This window comes from Typopeltis vanoorti, chromosome 8, assembly GCF_054136105.1.
Source record: "Typopeltis vanoorti isolate ZY-2024b chromosome 8, IOZ_Tvanoo_1.0, whole genome shotgun sequence".
Lineage (NCBI taxonomy): Eukaryota > Metazoa > Arthropoda > Arachnida > Uropygi > Thelyphonidae > Typopeltis > Typopeltis vanoorti.
Window position 1 is genome coordinate 34,007,609 of NC_143556.1, and position 14,764 is coordinate 34,022,372.

Below are 14,764 nucleotides of genomic sequence, written 5' to 3' on the forward strand. Positions count from 1 at the left end.
GAATCTTTATCTCTACCATCACCCATAATTCCATATGCAAACCAAAACACAAGAACTGACGTCAATGACATATATGCCCCCAGGGAAATTCCAAACATTCCAAACACATGATGTCACACACAATGACGTCATTAAATGAACAACCAATCACGTCACGATTTCTTATCTTATCTTGATCTTGATACACTACATGATGTCCCTGAGAGAAGGGAGCCCCAGCAAAATTCCAAACTCTATAATAACACACATCCATGTCACGATTCCTTATCTTATCTTGATCTTGATCTGGTTAAAAGTGTCCCACCAATCTCGACACGATTCCTTATCCACTAATATATCTTCCTTTCCATTCAAAACAATAACGTTATTTATTTACAACTAACAAACGACATCACTTATCTACATCTGATAACAACAAACATTCACGTCATGATTCCTTATCTTATCTTGATCTTGATCTGGTCACTAGTGCCCCACCAATCACAACATGAATCCTTATCTCTACCATCACCCATAATTCCATACACGAACCAAAACACAAGAACTGAGGTCACTGACACATATGCCCCCAGGGAAATTCCAAACATTACAAACTCATGATGTCACACACAATGACGTTATCAAATGAACAACCAATCACGTCACGATTCCTTATCTTATCTTGATCTTGATTTGGTCACTAGTGGCTACCCTTCTACTGTCTGCTCTCTCAGTATATATTCATGTATTCATCTAACTAGAGATGAATACATGTTTTGTATTCATCTAGTTAGATTTTATGCATATCACACTATTGTGAGCAGAAATGGATTAATGCAAACTTATTGAAAAGCAGTGCTATCAATTTCAACATGAGTAGGGAGTAAAAAGAAATGTTTCTAAAACAGTTGTGAACATGGCACCAAGAATATACTACAGTGATGAAGGTTTATCTCTAATAACGGGGTAAAATTAACAAAGCAACGGTAGATATTAATCATATACTAAGGAAAGTAGAGGAGAGGGTATATGCATATATATATATAGAGCAGAGCAATGAAAATATGAAATAAAAATTGAAATCGATGAAGAAAATCAAGCTAGAAATAAGAGAAACGTCAGAAAGGTATAACTTGTTTATGTCTACGTGCGAATACACACAAATAGAAAATATGTTGTGGAGCCCCGTTGCTAAACGTTATCAGGTACCAGTAAAAATATCGGATATTTTACTGGCATCACGAATCTACTCGTTTAATTCGGTTTAATATTAATTTTATAAAGAAAACGGGTCACTAGTATGTAAGGAGTGCTGCTCTATAATATAATTCTTACGCTTATATTCTCATGAGAATTGAAATCGCACCAAAGTGTGGAATATCGATTTCAACAATACAGCTGTTACTTTACTAACGCGTAAGATCCTTCGAAAATCCTGCCAATCTCATCAAAGCAAAGTAGATAGTTTAATGGGGAGGGGGTATGTGAGTCTGCAGATAACTATAACTGGCTGTTGAACTGCCTTCGAAAAAATTTGGGACATAGTTATAGTGTTTAAGTCACCTGACACTTTGTGCACAACTCACATGTCCCCATGATGGGAAGAATTGTTAAAGCCAGACAGAAAAAATAAAATATTGCAGACACGACTGCAGGTCACATCACTTAGTGATTTCGACTAGTTTTGATTTTGGCTGGAGATTGGACATCGATATTGTTTTAATTGTTGAGAAAATAAATTGTCTTTAAAAGAGAATGAAGAAGTCCACTAATGTCTTTACTTCCTCTCCAAAGGGACTAGGCAAGAGTGTTTAGTTCTAACTAATCCTTCTTAAAACTGGGTAAAACAAACTCCATCCTTAGCCAATCATGAACAGGTGGCCAAAGACTCAATTGTTTTATTGGCATCTGGAGAGTGCAGCAGAAATTACTGCCATCTGGGAACCCCTAAAGCTATATATCATTGACTGAAACAGTGTGAGTTCTACAGTCGATTTTCTTGAGTTCAGGATTACAAATCTGAGTTCCTGGGAAGAAAAACCCTTATTTGAACGTGCCAAAGATCGACTAACGCGAGAACCGGTCAGAGAAAGACTTAGAAAAAGTTCCTCTAGTCGGCGACTGGAATCGAACTTTGAACGATCTTTCTTCGGGTAACCTAGTGCTATGGATGTAAATATCATTTGCATAGGCTTTTTAAGTAGGAAATGTAAATTCCCTTTGCAAATTTACAGCTACAATGATACTATTGAAATATAATGTGATTTACTTTTTCTAAATTGTTCCCATCTTCCTGCATTCTTCTGATTTAAATATTTATAAACCACAAAAGGAATGATGACTATACAGGGTGTTCGGGATAAATTTGACAGTTTCGTAAGGAAAAAGAAAATCTTCTTTGTATCTATTAAATTTAATGAATTGACAAAAAAACATTACAGGCAGAGTTAATTACAATACTATCAACAAGATTTACTCAAAATAACCACCATTAGCATCGATCACAGCTTCAATTCTGCTTCGGAACCTCGAACAAGCTGATGCTACAGTCTCCCTGGGAAGGGCCGCAAAAACTGTTTTAATTTTATCCATTAACTGGGCTTTTGTATTACTGGAAGTGCGATTGGTGTCTTTTTCAACTGCGCCCCATACAAAATAATCCATGGGGTTAAGGTCTGGGGAGTTTGGAGGCCAAACATTTGGACTGGTGAAGTCATAGAAATTTTCAGACAACCATTTTTGACTTTTCCCAGAGGTGTGGCAAGGGGTCGAATCCTGCTGCCATACATACGGCCTACCATTGGCTACCCTTGTTATCCAGGGCTTGACTACAGTTAGCAACTCCACGAACAAAGCCCGAATTCCAATGCCAGGGTTCTTCAACACCTGTTCCTGCAGATTTGCGAGGAATTCTGCTGTACGAACGCAATCAGACCGTCTGCTAGGGATCTTTCTTCTTGCTACATCCTCGTAGTCACCATTGCAAGTCTCTAGTTCATGCCTGATTGTTTTTACTGTATTCAGGGAGCATTGGGCAGCAGTCGTAATATCCTTATTTTGATGGCGGGCACGAATCATCATGATACAAGTTATTCTCTTCCATGATTCAGGTGCGTTCCAGCTATCCATCCTTTCTGACATCTTGTATATGAATGAAGAAGGGTCCAAACTTTTAAATGAAGAGAAGTGTGTGTTAATACATGTAACTTACGGAAAAATATAATTAATTATAAATATGTCAAATTTATCCCGAACACCCTGTATATATCCCAGTTTAACTGTAATTAACTTTTGAAGTCAGGTTGGCAGTCACGCTGTCAGTGACACCTGGACCAAGGCTATTAATGATTTTCATAGACATCTAGCCATCAACACTCACTAAGTAAATAATATAGTTCTCAGATCATTGCAGACCATACACTGCGAAAAAAGCTTATAAAATTTTCTTCTAGTAGGTAACAAGAATCAAACATTCTCTTCGGATGGCCTAGTGCTGGTGCAAATGCTATTTAACAGGGCTGCACAGGCCTTCCACTTGTGGATATTTGTTTAATGTTAATCCTTCACATGAGAGAGATTTAAATACCTGTAGAACCGACTGCAAAGTGTGAAGGAAAAAGATGAACAATTATTATCATTTATAAAAAAAAATTTAAAAATCCTTTAACGCCTTTCATTCCTCAATACAGGTAGGCAAAGGCGGATTTAGTACTATCCTTTTGAAGTCTGATATTTCAATCTCCACCTGTGGCCAATCAGAGATAGCTTGTCCAAGACTATCACTAAATTGGAGGTGTCACGTAATAATAATTATTATAATTATAATTATAATTATAAATGGCTTCTGGTGAAGAGACAAGTACTGCGTGGTCCCCGCCCCAATGTATTTATTGTCTCAAATAGTGTGACTCAACAGTTGAGTTTTCTTGAGTTTGTGGAAAGAAAAAACCGAGTTTCGGGAGGAAAAAACCGCTTGCCCGTGCCAGAGATCGACTAACTATGGAGCCTGTTGAAAAAATGGTTAGAAAAAGTTCTAGTCAGTGGGTAGATTCAAACTGAAAACAGCTTTCTCCAGATGGCCTAACGATATTAAAGTAACTGCTACTTCCACAGGATTATATTATGTGTGGACTTCTTGGGAAACATTTCACACTGAGGACTATTCAACATGACAGAAATATGCGTAACAGAAAAAGAAGAGGAGAGGATAAATTAGTTCGAAGATGAAATTTGAATAGATCTTGAAATCAAGTTAGTTGGCAGAATGGACAACACCTCCACTTTCCAACGAATAGTCCGCATGTTCTAATCCTAATATATTCATAGATGTTTGTGGGTTTCTTTAGGTGGTAGATGAATTCCATCACTCAGCTGGAGACCACCAGTCTACTTATTGGAGGTCTAAAGTAGCTTGAAAAAGTTTCATGTTTGTCCCTATGGAATAGTTTCCGGATTATCTAACTCTCAGTCTGTCCACAGTGTTCATGTATGAAATATTTAAAACCTCTGGTGGATGGGATTCATATAGAAAAGTCTATGTGGCTATTTTTTATTTTGAAATTCTGAACAACAATAACAAAAAATCCTAATCTACACCGAATCCTTGCCTTCAGAAAACTCGATGTCCTCTTCTGTTTAAGATACTTAATTTTCTTGCCTACAAAACTTTAAAATCTCATTCTGTCTAATGCTAGAATTCTGTTCTCACATTTGGAGTGGTGGTGGTGTACCCCAAACTTCCTACAAAATTCTTCATTATATCCAGAAGAGGGTTATCAGCTTAATAGATGATCCCTCTCTCACAGACTAAGTCTAATGGATTTCTCACAGACACTAATTATTTATGTATTATTATTTTTATTTATCTCGTATTATTATTATTATTATTATTATTATTATTATTATTATTATTATTATTATTATTATTATTATTATTATTATTATTATTATTATTATTATTATTTTATCATCATCATCATCATCATCATCAAATTTCCGCTGTGTACCCTCAGGGTGGGTATAATTAGAGTAGTATTACATAAAAAAAGTTACGCCATTACTAACTTCAGATGAATAATTTTCCTCCAAATTAATTTGTTTCCTGTCAAGACTCAGTAGTAGGGGTGGCTCTTCTGACAAAATGCTTCCGGTGGGCGTGGCTTCATGAGTTAGAATTTCCCCGAGGGCATATGTGTCCATGGCTTCAGTTCTTGTGTTTTGGTTCGCGTATGGAATTGTGGGGGATTTTTTTTCCCATATGGAATTATGGGTGATGTTTGAGATAAGGATTCGTGTTGTGATTGGTGGTGCACTTCTGACAAGATTCAGATCAAGATAAAATGGCTTCAGTTGTTGTGTTTTGGTTCGCGTATGGCATTATGGGTGATGATAGAGATAAGGATTCGTGTTGTGATTGGTGGGACACTTTGCACGATCGTGACATGAATGTTTGTTGTTATAGAGAATGGAATGTTAGGAATTTCTCTGGGGGTATATGTGTCAATGGCTTCAGTTGTGTTTTGGTTCGCATATGTTATAATGGATCATGGTAGAGATAAGGATTCGTGTTGTGATTGGTGGTGCACTTCTGACAAGATCAAGATAAGATAAGGAATTGTGACGTGAATGTTTGTTGTTATGAGATGTAGATAAGTGACGTTATTGTTTTGAATGGAAAAGGGAGATATATTAGAGATAAGGAATCGTGTCGTGATTGGTGGGACACTTCTGGCAAGATCAAGATCAAGATAAGATTAGGAATCGTGACGTGAATGTTTGTTGTTATTGAGTTTGGAATGATAATTTAATTTAATTATATGCTATGTCACTCAAATATACAGTTTTTTTTTTAACTTATGATGGCGACAGTCTTTTGAGGTTTTCTGAATAATTTAATTATATGCTATGTCACTCAAACATAGTTTTTTTTTTCTTCTATAGATGGTTGTACTAATTTTCCAATACATTTTGGGGTATTTCTTTACTGTTAATGAGTGGGAATTCTTAGAGTATGTCGTGATGGCGGGTGTGATTAGGTTTTCTGAATAATTTAATTATAATGGTGTCCTTAATCTCACACACACACACACATACATACACATTAGACATGAAAAGTCGCTAATGTATCCATGTTGATACTATAATATGTACTCTATGATTATTCTTATGAAAAAAAAAAAAACTACTCAGTATTAGAATTATGCTTACCAAAAACATACGAGCAATGATTATTGTATTACAATTATCAATTGTTATGTTCAAGTTAAAAAAAAAAAACTTACATTTCTTTCCAGAATGGGAACATCTTGGTACTATCTAGGTTTTCTGAATATTCCAAATTGTTGATTAACATATATTCACAGAACACAAACACAAGTCTGAAAATGCAGTTCACTTTTTCATTATAGGTTAGTGTGACTAACATATATTCACACCACAAACACACAAAACATAGGAGTTGAAAGATATTTCTGTAAATAACCAGAAAAGCTAGTGGACTACTTAATTTAGATTACTATCCGATTGGTTCTCTGTATTAATTCTTTCCCACTGTTGCTCATGCTATGATTTCCCAAGCTTGGTGGGAAAGTCTTTGCGCCGTTTTGTTTAGGGTAAGTGTTATTTCCGGTTTCGAATTCCGATTGCTGTTAGAGTATAGAATTCTGAAAAGTGAAATTATTATTATTTTTTTTTTCAAATTGATTGGTTATTTTCTGTATTTTACTTTTAAAGGTCATATTCTAACAGAATAACTGAGCAAAATTAACACAAGAACTGAAGCCATTGACCCATATGTCCTCAGGGAAATTCCTAACTCATGAAGCCACGCCCACCGGAAGCATTTTGTCAGAAGAGCCACCCCTACTACTAGACTCCAACATTATCAGATCTTATATTTCTGTCTTCTAAGGCACTTTTTTCTGTATCAATCCATCTACATCTTGGTCTTCTTCTGGATCATTTTCCTGCCTGAAAGATTAGCAAAACAAGTGTTCTTTTCCCTGGAAAAGAACACTTGTTTTGCAAATCTTTCCTCTCCCATCCTGTTTGAGTGACCCTACTATTTGTTATGTGCTCTGCTAACACGTTCCTGAATGCCAAGTTCAGGATGGCAAGTTCTTTCCTAACATCCACGTTTTTAATAATATGATATTGCCATTGATGCCAACTGGTCACTCCACTAACTTTCTCAGAACTTTCGTGGTCTCCAGTCTTTGGTCAAGTGTTTTATTTTTAACTCAGCTCTCAGATCCCTAAGTTACAATTGGTTTGAACAACATGGTCTTGTATACAGCTAATTTAGTGTTTTGACTAATTTCTTTCTTATTCCATATAAATTTATTCAACTGACTTCCTAGTAGGTGCGAATGCTGGTCTTGAAATTCACGCTTGCTCTTGTTATCATTCAGGGAGTGAGATGTGTGATTGAAGTCTGATTAGCAGAATAATGAATTACTGACCATTTAAAACTATATATTTAGAAATGTATGTACATTTAATCATACAAATACAACATTTATTTTACAAATGATATTCAATCTTTTTCAATTTAGCTACAAATTCTACCCTACAGTTCTTCTTCATGAACTGGTCAATAACACCGTCAAAAAAAGTTGGTTGTAACTTAATTTTCTCAAGCAACACGCACACTTGTAAAGGCTGGCTGAAGCTCACTGGCTAGAACTACTTTGACTGCGTATGGCCTGTGTTAAAGACGACGTGAAGGAAGCGGAAATGGCTATGTGCGCGCATGAAATCACAGTGCTGCAGCGAGGACCTGGAAGCTCCTACAACCGAGCAAGCCAAGGTAGTTTTGACTAAACGAGCAAGCATCGGCCTTCATACACAACGCAAAGCTCAATTATTGCCGCGCAAGCTTAAGACGTTTTCCATCTACAAAAATAAAAGCCTGAATGGAATGCTTATAAATGCATGGATTTATTAACAAATAAATATTACTTCTTTCTCAATTAATGAGCTTGCGCAGCAAGCATGGAGAATTCGCCCCTGCTTCCTACCACAGCTTTACTAATTCTGTTGTCATTTTCATATTTAATTTGTCATCTTCACTAAAAATTGTAAAAATTATTTTACCAGCAATCATTATTTTATTTATTTAATTTTCGCATTATTCCTTTTCTTTAGGGATTTTCATAAGAGCTGTTTCACTAAAATAGCCACTATTATTCTTCTACTTTTTCTCTAAATATGTATAAAATAAACATTTGCTTGCTGGCCAACACTCATACATAGTTCAGCTATAAAATTATTTAATGAACTTTACCAATATACGAAAACGAAATACTGTATACTAATACGTTCCTTCTTTAACCATTGACGAACATAGCACTCTTGTTTTATAGGTTTTTGTGAACTCGGTGTGTAGGGTTTATATTATATATATATATATATAAACTTGCAGTTTTAAATACAGCTAAATAAATCAACAGTAATATCCGTTACCAGTAAAAAAAAACGAAACTAATACGCGAAAGGAGACCGAAAATGAACGTCACTTCTATGTGCTAAGGTTGTATCCTCGTTCTTGCATTCGTAGTTATTGATTAACAAGTGTTGCCATCTAGTGACATATTTCAACAACTTCATACCGCATAGTAAATTATTATCTGCATGATTATCCTTGCAATTTTAAATATGGAATTGAAATGGTAAATTATTTGCACTTAGAGGAGAAAATTAAGATAAAATATTTAGCCTAGTTGTGATAAAGGGACTGCTCCATTGCCAAAATAGCTTTGCTTTTAAATTTAGTAACTAGGTGCATCATGGATTCAGATAACTTTCAATATAGCACCGTTTTTCACAGTTAAATGTGGAAAAGGTTCCAACATTACATAATATCGCATTTTCGTGTATATGAGGTTACAGGTCGTAGGTTCGAATGACACGCAGAGCTTAGATATTTCTCTTTACGGGTGGGAGATGAACTGCATTGTAGGCGAGACCTCTCCCTACGTATTGGAGCCTTAAAGTGACTTAAAAAAGTACTATGCTTGTTATCTAGCGCCAGGTTTTCGCATTCTTTAATATTTAGCGCATCCACTGTGCTAAAATGTAAGCTAGGAAAAACCTTTAGTGGATGGGAGCTAGATTTTTCTCTAGCTCCCATCTCTAGTATTGTGACCTCCCTCGATGTGTCCCTGACTCTCTTAATAATAATTATAAATTTATTTATTGATTGATTTTTACTGATATTAAACTGAAGGATAATATCAGTATTATCCTCGCTGCATTTAAGTTGAATTCTCATCTTTTATCTAAGCCTTATTTCTTCAACGAGTACACTAAGGAAATCTGCAATAAAAATTAAGCATACAATAAATGCATGAGAAAAAAAATACCATAAACGAATCTAAATTAGATTCTGAAAAAGAAATTCATGGGAAAAACTTGCTTAGTTCCGAAATTATCTTCTGATCCTCACCCACTCGGATGAAATCAGCACACAGTGAAAAATTACAATTTTAAACAGCCTGGATACTTATAAAATATTTTGGCCTCATGGTAATTCAATAATTCCCATGGAAAAAAAAAAAATCAATCAGATCATTGAGTCTATCCTTATTACTAATCCGCCTCATGGTTTGCTGGTGATAGTATTGTGCACTTCTCAGTCCACAGGCCTTACCATGTAGGGACCAATGTCTTCAGAAAATTTACAAAAGCACGTGTCAAATATCAAATTTACACGTTCATTTACACTACTCATATCATTTTCTAGTAGACAAAACAGATAATACTGTTAACTTTAATCTCTCTTTTTCTCGCAATGTCAATTTTCAATTGTTAGTTTTTTTTAAGTGACTGTAGATATTTCTGACATTCGACAAACATGGAGGTTTGCTGTTTATTACGTTATAATTAGTATACCTGTTGTATGTGTTCGTCGTAACAGGGGAAACAGTTTCCGCGATATTTGTACTAACCCATCTGGGTTTACTATCGTCCCTCTGTTCGTAGTCACTAAGATAACATCCGAACTACTTCTCACACACAGAAACAGAGAGAAATATCTGTTTCTTAGATTTTTTTTTATTATAAGAATTGCACCATTGTATCTGCAATCCTAAATGTTTGTGTGGTGTTCTATTTGACTATGAGAAGATATTAAGCCTGTTTAGATATCAATTTCGAGAAATAGAACAAGAAAATAATAATATTTCAAAAACCACCAGAGTAAATTGTTTATAAGTTACTTAATCTAAGTTAGTGCAAGGTTTACTCAGTAGTATGCACATGTGTGACCATCCCATTTTCATCAGTAGGTGTGAACATACAAGAGTGCAAACGATTTGAGTCTGTCAATTCGCATCTACTGAAAATTAAGGAGAATCTATCAGGCTATGAATACAGATATATCAGAAATGTTGAAAATGAGAAATTAAGTATACTTGGATGCTAAAGACTTAAGATGCTTATTTCGCGAATAGGGAAATAAGCATCTTAAGTTAGCATTTTCGGTATGCTAACTACCTTTCTGGAATTAACATTACAGTCGATGTAATTTGTTGCCATAAGAACTTTGCTTTAATACATCACTCAGTAAATGTGACAGCCAAATGTCATTCTTTGAATCTTTAATTTAATAAAAGGGAAGAGACGATAACCACTCTATACATGCACCCAAAAGAGAACTTTTAAAACATGATTTTGAACTTGCTTTGATTTCTTTGACTTATTTCTTTAATTGTGAATATTTTGAGTTTTTTTTTTTTCTCGATTGAACTATTTATGCAATAGGTCGTTTTGTTAATGAAAACATCTTCTTCTAAGGTTTTATGATCATCAGAGACTATTTGGGAAGACTCGATAGCCGATCAAATCATGCGTTACACTCATGATAGCAAAAAATCACGTGTGTAACATGATTTGGCATCAGCTGTTCCACCCTATCAAGTATTATTCGAAGAAAAACATGAGAATAATATTTAGAATTAAAAATAAATGCAAACACTTAAAATAAAAATACATTAGAAATGACGAACAAGAAATAGAGAATTCAAATATAAAGCATCATCTACTTGGCTTACTCATTCTTTCGGTCACTCACGCATGATTGATTTGAGGCTATTCAGGCGAGTTAACCGTTTTCTGATCCAAGGATGCCGATTCGACTACCTAAATCGGAAGAGCAAAAGTAAGAGGCAAAAGATCAGAGCCAACCAACTGAAATGTAGCGTGATGCAATTCATACTGGGTGAGTAGTTAATCAATTATTTCCCGGGGATAACTTTGGGAGTTGGCCCTGGGGGTACAGTTGTGTGCATCGTTTAAACAGGAGCAATTACACAATGAAAGTGATTTTTTTATCATGATGATTAAGTTGAAATATTTTGTTGTATCAGGAATATACACTCCAATCTAATTTCGTCTTCTGCTTATACTGCTAATCACTTTTGTTGTTGATTATTTGTATCTTAAATGACTCAAATGAAACGTTGTGACATTGAAATTAACAGACTACTAATCGAAATTGTAACTTCACTGGAAGATGGCAACACCATGAAATATGACTGAACTAAAACGTACTTTTAATGTGAATCCCACCCACAAAACGCTGTTGGTCTATAGCACATTAGTATTAATATCATTATAATTCGAAAACTGCTCTAGTGATCAAACATGGACTATTTGGCAACTACGTCTCTCATTTCCTCCCCCCCCCCTAGAGACATTCACAAACAGCCATATCCACAACAGATTTGAATCTGTTACTGACGTGTTAGTGGAATGGTTAGCGTATTCGCTCTCCAATGATCACACTGTGGGTTCCAATCCTTTCCGTGGACATGGATGTTTTGAGAATGCCGTTAGGTGGGAGACGAATTTCACTGCCAAACTTAAAGTCTATAACTCTGGTTATAGACCTGAAAAAAGTTCATGTTTGGTTTCTAAAGTAAGATTCCCAAATAGTTAACAACAATAAAACATGAAAAAAAAATTCATTAAATTCAAAAATAGTATTTTCATTATGATAAATAGAAATTATATTTTTTAACTTGACGTCGTCTTGCGAGCAAGGCAGAAATCAACAAGAAATACAGTTCGATTTCTTTCTCGGTCATTCTTTTTACCGTTGGGAGATGAATTTCATTGCCCGGTGTGTGAATACCGCTCCCTACTACTCTACGATGACAATGCCGTATAAATTCAATGCACTACTGGCGATTATTGTAGCCATTACTATGATAGTATGATGACGATATTGTTCATATACAATATTAATTCTAGCGAAGTCACATTCTAGAAAATGAACTGTAATAGAATAAACAGGGGTTGCTATAGACCTGCACTTTCAATAAGCTGAGATATAATTTTCTGGTTATAGACTTTTTTTTTATTATTGTTATTTCTTTCAGTGGATGTGGTGTTTGCATACCACGTCGCTTGACCGCACGAAGGAAGACTTCTTGGTTTCAAATCTAGTCGGCGACTAGAGGAAATTTTTCTAAGCCTTTTTTCGACCGGTTCCCGAGTTAGTCGATCTCTGGCACAGGCAAGCGGGTTTTTTCTCCTGTAAACTCAAGAAAATCGACAGTAGAACCCACATTATTTCAGACATTAAATACGTGTGTTAGGGTCAGGGACCACAAGATGGCGGCACTTGTTGAGCCGCTCTCTTCACTGCGTGCCACTTAATTAGTGATAGCCTTGGGCCAGCTTTCTCTGATTGGCTACCAGTGGAGATTGAACTGCCCACTTAGTCTCCAAAGTTAGATAGGGCTAAACGGCCTCGCCTACTCCCTATATACGGGAATAAAAAGGCGTTAGCTGGTTTTTTTTTTTTTTACCACCACTTACTTACTAGAGACTTGTGACCTTAGGAAACCATGTTTTATCTGCAAGGAGACTTTGGTTCAACAGAATTATTAATGCACACACACTCATAAGTCAAAACATTATGACCACCTAACTGGACTGGTAACTCGTTAGGTCTCCTTTGGTGGAGATAACCGCTTCCGTATTCACATTGACTCCACTAGACCACGGAAGATGTCCTGAGGTATTCTGGACCAACTTAGACAGAATAACGTCCCAGAGGTTCACAACGGAGCGAGGCACTGGCGTTGACCAGTGGATGCTGCGTGCCACACGCACTCTAAAATGTGATTCAAATTAGGAAAATTTGGAGACCAGAGAGAACACCTAATGCTTGGATATTCTCTTCGATCCGTGCTTACACAATACAAGCCTTGTGACACGGGACGTTGTCTTGCTGAAAGAGGAGTGCAAATCCATTGCGCTGCATTGACTCCATGTAGGTCAATACTTACCTGGTCTGAAGCAATCTTCAGATAAGAATTAGCGGTCAAGGTGTGTTCAATAGGGATTAGAGGACCAATTAATGTTCATGAGAACATTTTCCATATATACGCCACCACCGGTGACCGCGCAGTCTGGTTGGCTGGAAACAGGATGAGTGGTCATAATATTTTGGTTCATGGCATTATAGGTTCTTTATATCCTTTATGCAAATGCCATAAAAAAATAATAAATAAAAAAACACGATTACTGTATTTCCAAAACACAAAACGGTACTCAGAACATCCTGTGTTTTGTGAGGTCATCTCAATTATTTCAGTATATTCAGTTCCAGATGTGTCGAAAGTACTTTTATGTTCCTAGAATTAGGCACATAATATTGAACAGATAAAATTAATGTTTTACTCGAAAAGTGCTAAGGGGAAAAGTCTGCGTAAGGCCGTACAAACCATAGTGGTCAGAAAAATGCAATCTTACCATCTTTCGTTGTCCTCCTAATCGCCGGTGCTCAAAGACCATAACAGTTTGGTAATAACTGTCTTACAAGACATCAGCAGTGGTTTTCACCTTCAACAAACCAATAAGAATGGTGCAAAGAACAGTTTCGAATCATTGTTGAATCTGTGTCATGCTGCTGTTCATGCATCTAACTGTATGAGGGAGTTAAATACTTTACCAATTAACACTTTTTTACTCTTACCTTAGTCTTTTGTTTGAAAAGACCTCCTCGGTTTGAATCGTCTAGGATGCGAAAAATCTTTATAAGTAGTATGATGCAGTTGTAGTAAGATGCGTTAGCCCACCTAGACAACCCAAATTTATCACTTAGTTGATTGCAGATGTGTGTGACGTATAGAACTAGAAAATTTTAAGAATATATGACACCCCCCCCACACACACACAAAGTCATCTGTTCTATACAGGGGGACACGATCTGAAATAAAAAAAATACATCGGAACAGGTATTAAAAATAAACAACGCAATATGCAAAGTTTCAAATTATGATTCTAGTTCTCTCATTCTTTGTGCATATTACAGATGACAACAAATAAACTGTTCTATGGCACCGAAGCCAAAATGCTAATAGATAAAAAAGAGTTGTGATGCTGAATTAGATTACTGTAAAAGAATAAATATTATTCTAAATGCACCTTTTATGATTTGTCGGATCATATCCATATTGAACGAGTCTCAAAACAAAATGAATGCTTTTATTTGGTAGTTAATTTTCGCATTTTTTTTCAATAGTATTTTGACAATTTTCTTAGCATCAAGTTATCCATTGCCATTTTTTTTTGAATTACGCCATGTGAAACGGCAGTTACATTGTATAGCAAATTACTCAAACTGCATCTCTGATTATTAACTTCGATGTTCCTCTGAATTTTTAGCTTATGCGTGACCACTGTGATGTAGAAATGAATGAAAATTCAATAGTTAGACTTCATATTCCAAGCACTATCTATACGTTTTCTGCAATGATATAGAATAAAATGACAG